This window comes from Plectropomus leopardus, chromosome 19 (genome assembly GCF_026936395.1).
Source record: "Plectropomus leopardus strain MGB_pleo_1.0 chromosome 19, ASM2693639v1, whole genome shotgun sequence".
Classification (NCBI taxonomy): Eukaryota; Metazoa; Chordata; class Actinopteri; order Perciformes; family Serranidae; genus Plectropomus; species Plectropomus leopardus.
This window is the reverse complement of record NC_142194.1, coordinates 6,972,859-6,988,225: the sequence shown is the minus strand read 5'-3', so window position 1 is coordinate 6,988,225 and position 15,367 is coordinate 6,972,859. Positions and strand designations below refer to the sequence as shown.

The 15,367-nt window shown below is 40.6% G+C and overlaps 1 long non-coding RNA gene across 1 annotated transcript in view; it reads right to left on the bottom strand.

The window, feature by feature from the left end:
• The window catches only part of LOC148186293 (uncharacterized), a 154,093-nt gene that overhangs the window by 109,262 nt on the left and 29,464 nt on the right, over positions 1-15,367 (bottom strand). The window contains exon 2 of the long non-coding RNA XR_015774945.1: positions 5,795-5,853. This is a non-coding gene — a long non-coding RNA (uncharacterized LOC148186293). The remainder of the gene's footprint in view (positions 1-5,794; positions 5,854-15,367) is intronic.

Genomic DNA, 15,367 nt, shown 5'->3' with positions numbered 1-15,367 from the left:
TCAGCTACTTTCCCAGCTTTTGCATGTCCTGAAATCACCATTCATGTACATGGAGTAGAGACAGGGTGATTAGTGGAACAAAGACGGAGGCTGTAATCTGCTCTCAATGGAGTGTCAGCCGTGGCCCATCAGGAGATAGCGGGGCCCGGCTGATAGCGAGGGGACTGTCGGACTGGTAAGTGCCCGTGTAGCCGGGAAAGCTGAGGAATCCCAGGACAAAGGAGCAGGGCCGGGGGAAGATAAGACAGGACGCAGGGGCATGAATATCCAACCGTACTGTATTATGCATTCATGGAAACAGAACAAAGAGGAAATATATAGTGTACTCTACATGCATGCAGTACACAAGCCACAAGCTTCACACACCAGCGCATTAAAATTAAACTCTGTGAAGTCCAATCTGATATCAGTTCCACACAAATATCCCTAAACACTATTATATATGCAGAAAAGAATATTAACCGCAGAATACAGTGAATTATTTTAATCTTTTAACTCAGAAACCAATAAGAAAATGCAAATGATGTTTTGATTTAATATGCACCATCTTAGTAAGTAAATAAATAACCTTGCTTTACAGTGGTATTCATGTCTGAATTTTGCCCATATTTGGTATTATATTATTTTTTTACGTTTGCTGTAACAATTTTAATGAACAGTGGGGCTTCAACAAACCGTTATTTTGATTATATTTTGATGATCTGATGATTATTTCTTTAATAAAATAGACAAATTATTAAAGATACAGTGGGTAACCTTTTTCGGGAAGAAGGACTATGACAAAAAACATGTTCCTCATCCCACCAGTCAGAGCCGTGGAGTCTCTAATGCAGCTAATATGTGTCAAGATTCTGTCACTGCATTATTTCCCGCTTCAAGTGTTTTCAGAAACATATTTTAGAGCACTGTTAAGGTGTAAAATAAGAACGTTTTGCTCCAGCCGGTTGGTGGTGTTTTCTTTCAGCTCAAATGTTTTAAACACGGCAAGCGGCTCACATTTTACAGCTGAAGATTTCACAGAAATATGTTCCTGAAAACACTTTAGGTAAATAATAGGCAATGCAGTAACAAAGTCTTGACTCATATTTGTTCATCACTGCAGTTTGACAGTTGAAGTTCATGGCGTGATTGACTGCTCCACTCTGAATGGTTGTTTTCCTCAGTCCGTGATAGATTATGGCAAATGCCATTAGAAGTACGAGGAGTTTTGTCAGACTATCTGTCTCATGTGCTAATGTGTTGATTTAGTGAAAGTTCAAGCAAACATGACAAAAATCTATTTCTATATAAGTTACCAACTACAGCTTTAAACCAATGGAATTTTGGAAAGTGAGCAGATAATAAGCTATTTAAATAATTGACCAACTAATTTATTAATTCATTTGAATTTTTCTTAAAGAGAAAAAAATTCTCTGATTCCAGCTTCTTAAATGAATATTTTCTGATTCTTTACTCCTCTATGACGGTAACCGAATATCCTTGGGTTATGGATGAAACAAAACAACTGGGGACATTATTTTCGCTTTGGGACACTTAAAAAAAATCTGGCATTTTATAGAAGAAGAAACTCACAGATTAATTAAGAAAATAATTGACAGATTTATCAACAATGAAAAACTCATTAGAAGAACCCTATTTACTTCATTTGAAAAATATTTGGTGGTAGATGATGACCGAACAGTTCAAACGCAAAACTGTACATCGTTAAAATGATGGAATCATGTTAGTGGCTTCACAAGGTAATATTTACATCCCCACAGCCCATATAAATTATAAGATAATTAAAAATGATAAAAGTCTATAGGATTATACACTGGAATGTTACATCAATGGGTTAAATTGAGTGATAAAATACACACACAAACATGCACTAAGACACAGGCCCATGCTGAAGTTTCAGGATATAAGTTTCACGTTTAAGTTTTCCTTTTAAAAAATCTAACAGAGGATCATTTATCAAGGAGACATGTTGATGGGCCACAGTCTGCATGTGCGTCTGCATCTATAAGTGTGCAAAACCTGAAGTGGTCTGCAAAGGACTGTTGGTTTGTGCAGCCCTCTGTTGGCCTGACCCTCTGAGCCTGCATAAAACCCCTCAGCCCTCAGCCCCTGAAACACTGTTGCACTTGCAGTTCAGCGCTGTAAATCACACACACACACACACACACACACACACACACACACACACACACACACACACACACACACACGTACGTACGTACATACGTACGTACGTCTGGATAATGTTCACACTGCCACCACTCACACAGGCTTTTCTGCAGCCTCGTGCAGCACTGGGAATTTTGAGGACACCCCCCCCTTCAACACACCACTCAGCCCCTTTATGCTTTCTTGCCTTCTCCTTCTATTTCTCCCCCTAACAATCAAAGGCCATATGGCAAACATATTCCTACGGTTCATTGGCTTTTACGGCTGTTGTTTAAAGAATGGGCCGTGGCTCGACTGGGGGGTGTTCCGGGGGCTAGTGTGAAGGGCAAAATAATATAGTCTGCCCTCAGTCCATTAGAGAGCCTTTATTTCTATTAGTCCAGTCACTGGGCACTGTGGGACCATTGAAAGAACCCCCGGTTAATTAGGAAAGAAAAACATAAGCACATAACGTGTTTTAAAGCAAAGTGGATGCTGCCGATTTCTTTTGCATCTCTGCACCCGCTCGCCGGGCATCAGTCCTTTAATGCGTCATTTGATCACTTCACTGGAGCTAATTGCGCTTCACCGGGAGATTCAGCAGTCATATTAAATCGACGGCCAAACAAAAACTGATTACATTCTGCTTAAAGTGTCTTAATCATACATGAAAGTGACTTTGGGTTTCTCCGAGTGCTTGCAGAAAGGTAATTTGCTCTGCTTCAAAAGTTAATGGTCCACAATATTTGGCACAGACAGCAAAGTGCCACCAAAACACACTGGAGGTGTTAACACGAGGATATTTGTAGCAGTGTTTTTCTTCGCTGACAGGGAGCTATAATTCAGAAACATTTGGAAACATTAAATCGTTTCCACTGATCCAGAGCAGAACCTCTTGTGACAGACTAAAGTGTCAACTTTCTCAAAAACGAGTTAGAGGAAAACTAAACACAATAACAAGGAACTCAATCTCCAAGGCGTTTCATGCACATTTGGCTCATTCTGCAAGGTGGACTTTAGAGTCTCCTTTCTGTCAGCGGTGGCTTTTTACAGCAAGCTGTAAGTCACTCGGACAGCGTCCTGAACCCTGCGGCTGACCTGCATCTGGACAGCATCTGGGGTCACCGCAGTCACCCTGACAAGTGCTAAACCATCTGGAGACTTCCTCCTTCACTTTGAGGGGTCACTGAGGAGGGGTGATGAAGGGGACTGCTACAATGGAGGCCTGAAAAGCTCCTTTTACACTGGCCATTCAAGGCGTGAATTTCACGCCGTTATGCCGCCTCACCGATCTGTATGAAAGGTACAATCGCAGAATGGGAGGACGGAGTTGTCTTGCCTTTAGTTCGCCCTTTTTCACCAAAATTAGTGCATGTATGCAGGGATATTTTAACCCTGAAAAACCTAGTTCTGCATCAGTTTTCTTGTGCTACATTCAGACACATCTCTAAAGCTGTTTCACAGTTTGAAACCGGACCAAATTGGTTTGATTTCTTTCAAAAATGAGAAAAAAGGCAATGATCAACTTGATTTAAAAAACTTCCCAAAAGTTGCAAGAAATTAATAAAGGATGATGACAAAAATGACCTGAAATTATTGTTAAAAATGAAACAGGATTTAAAAAGCAGCGGATAGCACTTAATAGTCAACTCAAAGAAGAAGAAAAGGGGCCTTAAATTTTCATAAATTGGGAAAACAAGAGGTCCAAGAGCTCGTTGCCCTCCAAGCATAAGACAAGATCATATGTCAAACCATGTAACAAGGACAGGTAAATGATTGCTATTGTCATATTATGCCATTGCTATTGTTTAGAAAGTACTGCCAGCGAGTATATTATAGACAGAGACAGATGCTGTTGCGTTATGTCCCCCATTTTTTGATTCTATGATGCCAGCATGTTGTCTAAAATCTCACATTGGAGATGAACGATTGTTGTTTGGTACTGCGTAAAAATGCATGGAGAAGGGACTCTGTAGCAGCCCTATAGTGCAATCTCTGTTTAAAAGGATATAAAAATGGGGGTGATTTAAGAAAGAAGAACAGAGTATTGGCTGTATGTTTTGGAGAAGTGATTTTAACTGCTAGTGATTATAATACAGCATATTCAGCAGTATGGGAGATTAAATACTCTCGCAAACCACTCATCGCTAAGCACTTTAAAAATGAGAGGCCCTCTATTGAGGAATCCTCTGTTGTGGCTTGTTAAGTACTCTTGGATAATGGAAATGATTCGATGTTAACAGTTACTATTCCCTTGTGGCATCCATTCCAAAAACATCCTCCTCTTCCTCTTGAATTCCTCTGATTTTGTCTGTCTCTCGGCTACTATGGCCAAGTTGAAAGGATCTCTCTGTATTCAGATATGCAAACAGCTTCTGGTGAAGGGTGAGGAGTCAAGAGAAACATTCCTCACCAAATAGAAAACAAGTGTCCTTGAGAGAACATGATACTTTCTCTGCTGGCGAGTGTAGCGCTCAGAGAAGAAAAAAGGAGATAAACATCGCCCCGACAAAAGGAGGAGAGCGTTGAAGAGGGAGCTCAGTGCCCTACACTACTTGAAACACTTGAAAGAGTTCGCTGTGGAGCCCTGGGGTGGACTCGGCACTCAGGATGAAGGATCCTGCTACAGGAAGTAAACAAGGCGCTGAGAAAACACAGTGAAATGTTTTAGACTCAGAGGATGGATTGGGGATAAAAAGGGGGTTTTTCACCAAAAAAAGGGGAGGTTGTTAATCAAGTTGCGAGGGAGGATGGGATTGCGAAGGACAAGAAGGGATGTGAGAGCTGAAGGAGTGATAATGGATTACAGAATCATTAGTCTCAGGTGAAAGCTGCAGGACACACCAGGACGCTGTATAGAGAGCTAATTGCACCATGGGAGGCGCCGTCACTGAGGGCTATTGTTCTGTGGCTGCTGCGTCTCACAGGCTTGTAATTAAAGAAATCATTAGGATCGAGACGCACAAAAGGATGGCATCTGACAGCAAATATTATGTCATTCCTCAAAGTCAGTGAGGGAAATTACATAAAGAAATTGAAGGTAGATAAAAGGAGTATTTGAAATATATTAGATTTGTCTAACCTTTGATTTAATGTTATGACACAAGAACTGTCTTTTACAAGGACGTCCTTTGTAATGATCATGCGCACATACAGAAAGCGTTAAGGCTCAGTATTATTAAAAAAAATTAAAATAAATCACAGACCAGTACCCTTGAACTGATACAGATAAAAAATTAAGTACTTCATTTCAAGGCTGCACAATAAATTGAATATTAATACATATCATGCTTTTGGCTTCCCACAATTTTACATGAGTATGACTGTTGTATTGATGTTTAAAATAAATGCTCCTCACAGAGAGGACTCCACAGCATGCCAAATGAAGCGCTTCCTAAACTTACAGTCAGCCCCCACTTCTGAAGAGCTGCTGAATGTTGCATGTGCAGAGGCATAAAACAGAAATTATCTGAAACCAGCATTATTATCTGTTGTTTGGAAGTCTTTCAGATTCAGCAGAGTACATTTGTGTCTGCGCCGCAAAGCAACACAACTAACTTGTTAAAACACATGTCAAAACATCACAATCGGCATAAAGATGAAAGCATGAAGACCACAAAGAATAACGTCTACAATGTCAACTCACCGAATCCCCGTCCTTGTCCAGCGTCAACTCAGACATCTATGACAGTGACGCCATCACCACTGTAAAAAAGAAAAAAATTAAAACATCAAAAATACAGCAACGTTTATCTATTCACAGGACATGCAATAAGTTTAGGTGAAGAAGAACCTTCTTAAAAGACTGATTTTGATGCAAATATTCGTATTTTAACTGGAATGTAACACAACACGAAAGTGAAAGCACTGGTTTGTTTATTTAAATGTGAAACTGTCATTAAAATATTTTGTCCCTATAATCAATGAATAATCATGATACAAAATTGTGATCTCAATATTGATCAAAATAATCAAGATTATCATTTCAGTCATAATAATACAACCCTACTTCATGTGGTGCCTTTTTTATGGACTTGCGAATGCAGTGCAGCTCTCCCTGAAGTTTTCTCCATGTTTATCATGTTGCTCATATTCACGGTTTTTCATGAAATAATCCATCTGCATTTTATGCAGTTGTTTTAATCAGACACTACAGTATAGTGTCATTGGTGGCATCTTAGCTCGATGAACTACAGACTGCCAAATACTCCTTGCTTAACTTCAACACAACACAGACTGAATGGGTTGTAGCTGCATCAGTAGTGAGCCAATCACACATCGCGTTAAACTGAAGATTAGCTGTGAGTAAATCTATACAAATAGTCATTTTTCTCTAAATCTGAATACAAGAGGGACAAAATGCAGGTATCTTTGACTGGAGGAGTTTCCATGCTACTTGGCACTGTTTTTTTTTGGCAATTAGCAGATGTCAGCACTCATTTATGCTCAATGTTAGATACATACGCAGTCATATATTGAGTCCATTGTGCACGTTTTTTGAAAGCTTACGGAAACAGAGAAGTACCACCAGAGAATGTGGGGCAGTGTAGTATTGCACAAGTGAGATACAACTTTGATACATCTTTGAATGTCTGCCAGCTTTTCATATAGAATAGACAAAAGTGATGCTTTCTCCATAAAATAAAAGTAATGGTGCAGAATAAAGGGGTAAGTTTTTTCTGCTATGGCAACTATGATTGATAAGCCCTCAACACAATCACAGAGAATCACTACGGACAGGATTAGGAGTCGTTGCTGCCGCTCATGTTCTTCAGTTGTGTGTAATCAATAGGAGCTCTTGGTTCATTCACTATTGAGCTAATGGTAAATGTGATGGGACCCTGGGAAGTGCTTCTCATTAACAGAAACTAGCTTTTAATGATGTCCCGTCTCATTTAGGCTGATGATAAGAATTGATCCTTCTGCCGCCCATTGACTGCCTACTGTTTGACCTTTGGACCCTGAGTACAGTAGTTAAAATGTAAGCCCGCCAGAGCGTTTTTATAGGAGGTCGCTCTGCATCTGTCACTGCAGGCCAGGGATACTCAACTTGCTTTGCATAGGGGCCACTTTTGCAAAATGACAGGAGGCCAGGGGCCAGTTGCAGCAGCCCCGTATGTGTTTCTAGGATTTTATAAAGTTTCTAGAATTTTAGGATGTTTCCAGGAATTTAGGACATTTCGAGGCTTTTGGGACAATGCTTGAATTTGATGACATGGGTTTTGGGATGTTCCTAGGATTTTAGAAGGTTTCTGGGGTTTTATGACATTTCTTGAATTGTAGTATGTTTCTAGGATTTAAGGACTTTTCCCAGTTTTTAGGACATTTCAAGGATTTTAGGACGTTTCTAAGGTTCTAGGGCGTTTCAAGGATACATTGCTATGATTTTAAGTTGCTTGTAGGATTTAAGATGTTTCCAGGACTTCAGAACATTTTATAGGATTTTTTACATTACGGGCTTAGCTGGGACCTTCGTGCGGGGGATCATCCACTGGGACTTTTTTAATAAATAATCTCTATTTTATGCACTCTGGCACCTTATGTATACTAAAAGTACAAAAATAATTCCCAGTGTGAATCACGATTTTTGAGTATCAAGTTGAGTATCACTGCTGTAGGCACACACATACAGCAGGAAGAGGTGGAAAATGTGGAACTGGCATAAGGATATAATGAGAAGTGAGGAGAGGGAAGGTCAGCGATAAGGCTAATGGTTGATGATGAGGGTGAAAGTGATGTGACGATGTTGCTGATGTTGCACTCTTTGCCCTCTCTCTGCCCCGGGGCACTGTCTCCCAGCTGATCCCACAGGCCCTGACTATACCCTCCTAGACACTGCCCCTCTCTCCCTGGTGACCCTCCATAGCCCGCAGGCAGGAGTGACAAATGAGTGACAGAGCGAGCACCTTGTTGTCCGTGTTCAGGGACCAAGTGAAGGTGCTCGGTGGTCATTATAGACGACCAGGGGCACTGCGGGGGGAAGCCCCAAATGATCTCACCTCTGTGCTCTCAGCTCACCTCTTTATATGCTAATGACTCTATGAAGCTGTCTGATGTGCTAATTTGTAACAGCTTGGCCAATCAGCGGGGAGCTCTTTGGTTGCCATGGTGCCGCTCAGCAGGAGCGCCCTGGTACCGGGGTGAGTTCGAAAGACGGCAGGTGGACAGCAGGGCCGTTTGGTTCCTGTCCTGTCACCTCATCTCTGTCATCTGGCTGTGGGCACCAGCTGAGTCCCGCTTCCACGTGTCACGACCCTGAGATAACCACCACGGAGAGGTCACTTTACCTCCTTTAGATCTGCAGGCTGCCCCCTTTAGTGTTAAAACACCAGCGTCTGATGTCAAATAAGGACAAATTTGTAGTACCGACATTTTCAGAGAGCAGCACAGCAGGCCTGAAATGATTTTTTTCTATATCTGATTGAGATTAAATTTAATTAAAAACTGCATTAAAATGTTTTCACTGCTAAATTTTATTTATACAGAAAACCATATTGAGAATTCAGTCACATTTGCAAAGGCAAGACATAAAACTAAACCACAGATAACAAGATAAAAAGGCCAGTGAATTAAAAAAGACACTTTAATATACTTAGATAGTTTCATCCTTTAAGCCCAGCAGCTCAAGGTATTTTTTTCCCTAAATACGCATAAAATATAAACTTCCAAGAATAAGAACATTTTGTATGCATGTATGGTGGGATATATTTCTGTGATGGCAAGACAGTGGGGTCATTTAAGGATAAGTACGGTGGCTGAAAAGGACAAGCACCCCACAACGGCCCAGCTAAAGACATGAGACCAATACAAACCCACACATGAAGATCCAAGAAAAATACACTTATAAAAGTGCAGTCAGTAGAGCGCAGATCGCCGCAACGTGACTGCCCAGACAGATTTGGCCATCTAGACAATTCTTGTAGACGTGCTGCAGGATGTTTCAGATACCTCCCAAAAATTTTAAAAATACACAGCCTGTCTATACCCGCTAACAGACACCGTACGTAAAATATAGAAACAATAGCATTATGATGATTGACTGCATCTGAACAGCCAAAATTTTTTGATCCATGTCATTAATAACTGGACTTTGAACAGTTTTAACAACAAAGTAGGATTTATCAATGATAAACACATTCAAAACAGAACCATTTAACTAAATATCCTGCTGGAGCCATGATGAAGGCCAAAATTTGGTTAAGTTTTCTAGTGGAGTTTATTTCTGAAAAAAATGTGGCTCCTACTAACAGTCAATAACAGTATAAAAACAGTCAATAAAACAACTTTTTCAACAATTATGAATCACCGCAACCGTAAGAGATCCTTCACTATACAGTCTTAAATGTGCACACAAATATTAGGCTGATTGTTCCAGTAGTTTGTGAGATTAGCTTGTGTGAACAGATAAAAACACACAAATCAAACGCATAACCCCCTCCAGGCTCACGCATGGCAGAGAGGATAAAGGGCAGCATGATAATGTTTCGAGGCTTCCAATATTCATCAGTAAACACGTAAATAATCACAAAAATAATGTGCAGATAAAACACTCATTTTTGATTGCCACATTTTAGCATTTGCTAAATTTTCAGCTTATTTTGAAAGAAATCGTGAAAGCCTGTGAGAGTCGTATTTTAGCCTGTAGTGTGTTTAATTGCTCAGAAATTAAGGCTATAAAGATCAGGTAACATTCACAGCACACACTCACAGCTGTACTGGAGTTAAGAGTGCCCACAAGTCAAATGCAAATTACAGTTTATTTCTTTCGAGAAATCCAGTAAATCACTCAGGGGACATTTGGGACATTTGGATGCTAATGCGAGTAAGCAGAATGAAAGAGGTTATCCCCCACTTTGAGAGGCCGCAAGTGCCCTAATCCACAACAATCACCTCAAAATGAACCAACTTTCCACTGGAGACAGTGGCTCAACAATGAGACCCGGCTTCCTTTCAAAGTACCATCAAATCAGTCATTCTGTCATTAATGAGCTGTTGTAAAAACACATTGTCTTTGCCAGTGGGAATGAGGAAGGGTGAGGGGGAGAGGAGTCCCCATTCACAAGAAACATTCACTGTAAAAAGCTCTTTTCTGCCCTCCTCCGCCTCCTCCTCAGGTCTATACTTCCACTGCTACCAATTAGCCATCCTGCTCAGTAAGAAGGGACATAATTGGGCTGTTTGCCTGTTAAAGGATGGGTCTGCTGGTGACTCCAATGAAGCTTTTGGGTTCTTTTCAGGAAAGATGGAATTATAAAAGAGACAATAGCATTAGGTTTCCTCTCACACCAAGGCAGCCCTTTGCCCACTAAATTGCCAGTTAAAAGAGGATAATGGCAGATTGATTAGACCTAATGGACTCATTTTTCAACTAACACCATTTGCTAACAATTTTTCACTCTTTTCAACATCCTCTGTGCTCCTGGAGCGAAGAGGGAAAGTGCTTTCATACGCAGTAAATCACACACAGTGAGCCACATTAGAGCCTTTACTTTGTGCAGCAGTTAACAATACAGTTTTGTTTCTGAGAAATATTGCCACTTCAACCTGCAATTACTCTTGAGAGTGACTGTTGCTTGTTGATTGCCAATTAAGTAAAAGCTAAGGTTAAGTCAGGTAATTTGGGACACTTTTTTGGTAGATTACAGGGAAAAGGACTCTGAAGACTACCTTAAGAGTTACTTTTAGAACTTGTTATGGATCTCTGCAGTATTTTTATGAAGAAAATATGTTGCCAAGTAAAATACTTTCTAACCTTTGGACCTTCAGACACATCAACAACCCCAACCTCACTCGGATTACATGTTTAGGTAAAATGGGACTGACATTCGTGCTTGCTAGTGTGCAACGATTTTTTATTGTTGACTTTTGTGGCTAACATGGACTCTCTGCATTATCTTTAATATTTTTAAGTGACAAAAATACTTAAAACGTCAATATGACAGGGGGGCACGCATTAAGATAACTTGAGTTTTTCTGGCACCTGGTAGACTAAAACCATGCCGGTTTCTCTTCAGAACTAGAAGTACCTCCTGGCAGGTGTATGCCACCGTGCACCAGTCAAGTCCCAGTTACAGTTTGCATCCTCGTCTGTGAAAACGTGGAAAAAAACTAAAGTGACTTGTGAAAATATTTTGATCCTAAGTCAAACTTATATTTAAATGCCACATCCTACAACCATTTATGTTGTTATTATGGTTTTAGCTATTGCACTCTTATCGCCAACAAGAAACAACAACAGTTGAATTGAATTGAAACAATCAACCCGCCACATGGCTTACCTTGGAAGTTATTGGACAGGTAATCACTTGTCCAATAACTTCCAAGGTAAGCCATGTGGCAGGTTGATTGTTTCAATAATCTCTTTGTTCTGCCCATCCTAGTTATCTCAGACCAATCAAAATGACTGACGTTAAATTAAAGTAAATTTGTAACAACAATAAATCACGTTTGGTGATCGGCTGGTAAAATCTGAACAGCCGAAGATGTAATATCTCATTTGCCCCATTTAATCTGTTGTTCAATATTACCTGACTTTACCCTACATAAATTTAAAGTTACATTCTTGAAAAAGAATAAACTGTAATTAATAGTTGATGGATTGTGAGCGGTTATCACCTGTGCTTCAACCCAAAGACAGACCTTGCATAGATTCTTGAGCTGGTTGAATGGGTTTAGAGCCCCCATCAATCTTGGCTACGGCTTGTAAAAACTAGTCTGTCAAAACACTTTAAACTTGGCACGGCCATAGAACAGCACGAACAATTTGCACTTATCAGAAATTAAAGGGCATAGCTATAGACGTTAAGGAATGTCAGCACGCTGTGGTTGATGGGGGCAGGAAAAACTAAATGAGGATCATTAACTGGAAATAAAACTCCTGCAAGTAGGTACGTGCCACACAAAGGGGCATTTCTTTGGGCTCATTTTTTGCGGCTTCAACCCTACAAGAGAAGATGGCAGTATAAAATTCTGATGGGACTACGACGCATCAGCCAAAAGACCCTCAATTACTCAGTCTCACCTTTACCTAAAATGTCTAACAACCCTGGCTAACCCATGTCACTCATGATATATATTTGCAAAATTAGGGCCCAATTAGAAGTAATGGGCCTTGCAGTGTAAAATTTATTACCATGCGGATTTGATTAAGCACAGCAAAGGCTGCAGACTGATTGTTATATCTGAGAGCTTCAATGCCAGTCAGTGTTTTAAAGCAGACGTATGGCTTCATAGAAAGGATATTTGGAGAATTGCCAACTATGGCAGATCTCAAAAAAAAAAAAAAAGAAAGAAAAGAAAGCAACAAAGATATTCTCACAAAGCAGTTTGCCTAAATTTTGCCAGAGCACTTCAGGACAAATCTTATTCATCATTAGCTTCATGTTTCAGCATGTGTTTGGGCCAGTCTTTAGCTCTATTCACACTGGACTTGTATTAGCTAGGGAACTCTAATAATTTGTAATAACTACAAATGTTGTCTGTGATCTTAATTCAGTGCTAATCTGCTAAATCCGTCATTTGTCAATTAAATATTCCACTGAAAAGTACCTACAATATCTTAAAAAACACAGAGGTTGTGCATAACATTAACACTGTGCAAATCAGTAATTTGTGGTAGATTATTGCACCTTTTTTCTGCTTCTTTCCTAGTCAAGCATCAATTATCAACAATTAAAAATACGTTTTTAATCTTGCTTGTTAGCAGAAAAAGCAAGCTTAAATCAATCAGATGACAGAAATCTCAAAGATGATGAGATTGATAATGTGACTATGGGCCTAATGCAAGAGGCTATACAGTACACACACTTTGTTTGGATCCAAGATTTGTTTATATTTTGTTGGTACGTATTGATTTCCGGGAATCCCTTTTATCATTTTTTTGCTCTTTTCTTAGGTGGGAAAGCATTTTTCGAGGGTTCAAGAGCACTAAGATAAGGAAAAAACTAATTTGAGGAACATAAAATTATTAGATTACTTATGATCCGGTGGGATTCATCGTTCACCAAACCTGGATAAAAGCAGATGTAGATGGTTAAGAACATCTGGTGTGGTGTTTATTTTTTCTTCTACCAGAAGAGAGGGTATCATATCTGGGGAATAATGTCAGAAAATTCTGGTAAAGTACAAAATTCACTTATACTGTGCAAATGTGCAGCACGAAACACATACAAGGGGGAGACTGAGGTCCCCATATGATACCAGTCCAAGCAGGAAGGGCCTTTGAACCATGTTTGACTCGAAGAATGCAACTGGACAAAGCTAATGAGTAAAGCTAAAATTTGTTAACCCACTGTGGCACTGGAGGCGGACAGAGCCGTGTGACCCACCGTCAGCTGTGTTTGGTGTCCCCGGTGCACAGGTTAAAGATTGATGCCGGCCCTAATCCCCGTCTCCTCCCACACGCACACTCACTTTCTCTCCCTTTGTCCCCGCGACCCAAAGCAGAATCAAAGAGTGCATTGAGCAGACCTGGAGTGCCAGCACACCCCATTGCACATGAAAAACTGATAGGTTCCTTTCGGGCCATGAGAGGTAAGCCCTGAACTTTGTGGTCCGCATTGTCCACAGTGCACTTTGACACAAGGCAACAATAGGAGCCCTATCTCCAGCTATAACGTGAGCTCAGAAGAAGGGGCTGAAAACCATTCAAGCCGTCATTAACCCTTCTGGAAACCAGAGAATGGGGTAGTTCCACCGTAACACCCTGTCCCATACACCTCACACACCACCCTCCCCAACAGACCCACTACCCTCCAGCGGTACGGCCCCCCTTTGTCCCATTGTGCCGTGAGTGATGGATTCTGGCGGATGGGAAGAAAATGAGGGCCGCAGAGAGTTTCATAGCCCTGATTGGCAACTTTGGATATTCAGACTGTCAACAGAGAAGGCAGGAATAACTACGGTACACCTAAATGGGCCGGTCCCAAAGGAAAGAGGGCAAGGGGCACAGTGTTGACACATAATCGTAATGATAAAGAAAGAAGTCCCCGTAGAGAAAGCCTGTGTGCAGCTTGGCCTTTTCTCTGGTGGGTTAACTTGATCTCCTGTGAATGCTGATGGAGGATCATGCAGATATTTTGGGGGCGTAGAGAAGGTGTCTTTACGGAGGCCTCTTTTGAAGCACGGGAGCATTATAAATGCTAAATACCAAGCCGGACCCAGATGATCACCATAGCCTGCGGCAATCAATAAGTGAATGGAGACCAGGTGGTGACGGCGCCATTCAGAAAGAGAGGAGGAGGACCAGGGTTTTACCAAGTGGGGCTGGAGTGAACACACAATGGAGGGTAAAACTAGGAGATCATAAAAGTGATTGCATTCATCGAAGGCAAAGCTTTGATTAAGCACAAGACGAGATGGAGAATCAATATATGTGTGTAGGATCTTGGAGCCCTGAGGGTGGACATAAGTACAGGGGAGACAAAACCAACAGTGATTGATGTCACTGCTTTTGCTCTACAATCATGTTATCTAGCAACATTTTTAAACCTTTTTTTACTAATTCTCAATACCAACATATGGTGTCAGAGGTTTGAAAGCATTTAATTCTACTGTAATGGAGCACTGAATCCTAATCCTTATCAAATCTGTTTAGGGTGTAGTTTTTATCTACATCCACACTAATTAGTATTAATTTTAACCCTTAGGGCCCGCTTTAATATTACACACACTCGCATTGCTCTGCGCACAAAATGCATTTCTCAAAATCAGGTTTTAAAAATATATTATACATTAATATTAAACTTCTTTTTTTAACATACATCAGTCCGTACATTCAAAATATTCAGTAATTTTCATAATTATAACCCTTTAAATGCCAGGGTTGTTTTTTTGCATAATGCCAACATTTATGACAAGTGTGCATGGTGTGTATTTTTATATAATTCACCCTTTTACATTCTATTAAGCCTTTAAGTTATGCATAATGAAGGGCGCGCCACTCTAAGTTACAGGTTATCTGTCCTCGGCTTCTCCGTCCGATCCACCTCACCCTCCTCCACCCTCTTGCCCAAATATGGTCACTTGTGGCTCCAAAAAACCAAGATGCCAACACTCAAAATGCCGAAGTTGAGGCTTTAAAACGGGACTCCACAAACTAGTGGGTGACGTCACAGTAGTTCGACCAATACGTAAAACAATCTATAGGTATGCACTCTACCAGGTGAGGGAGCAGGGTGTCCTGCTGGAACTTAACTGAAACTGCCACATCAGTAAAAGG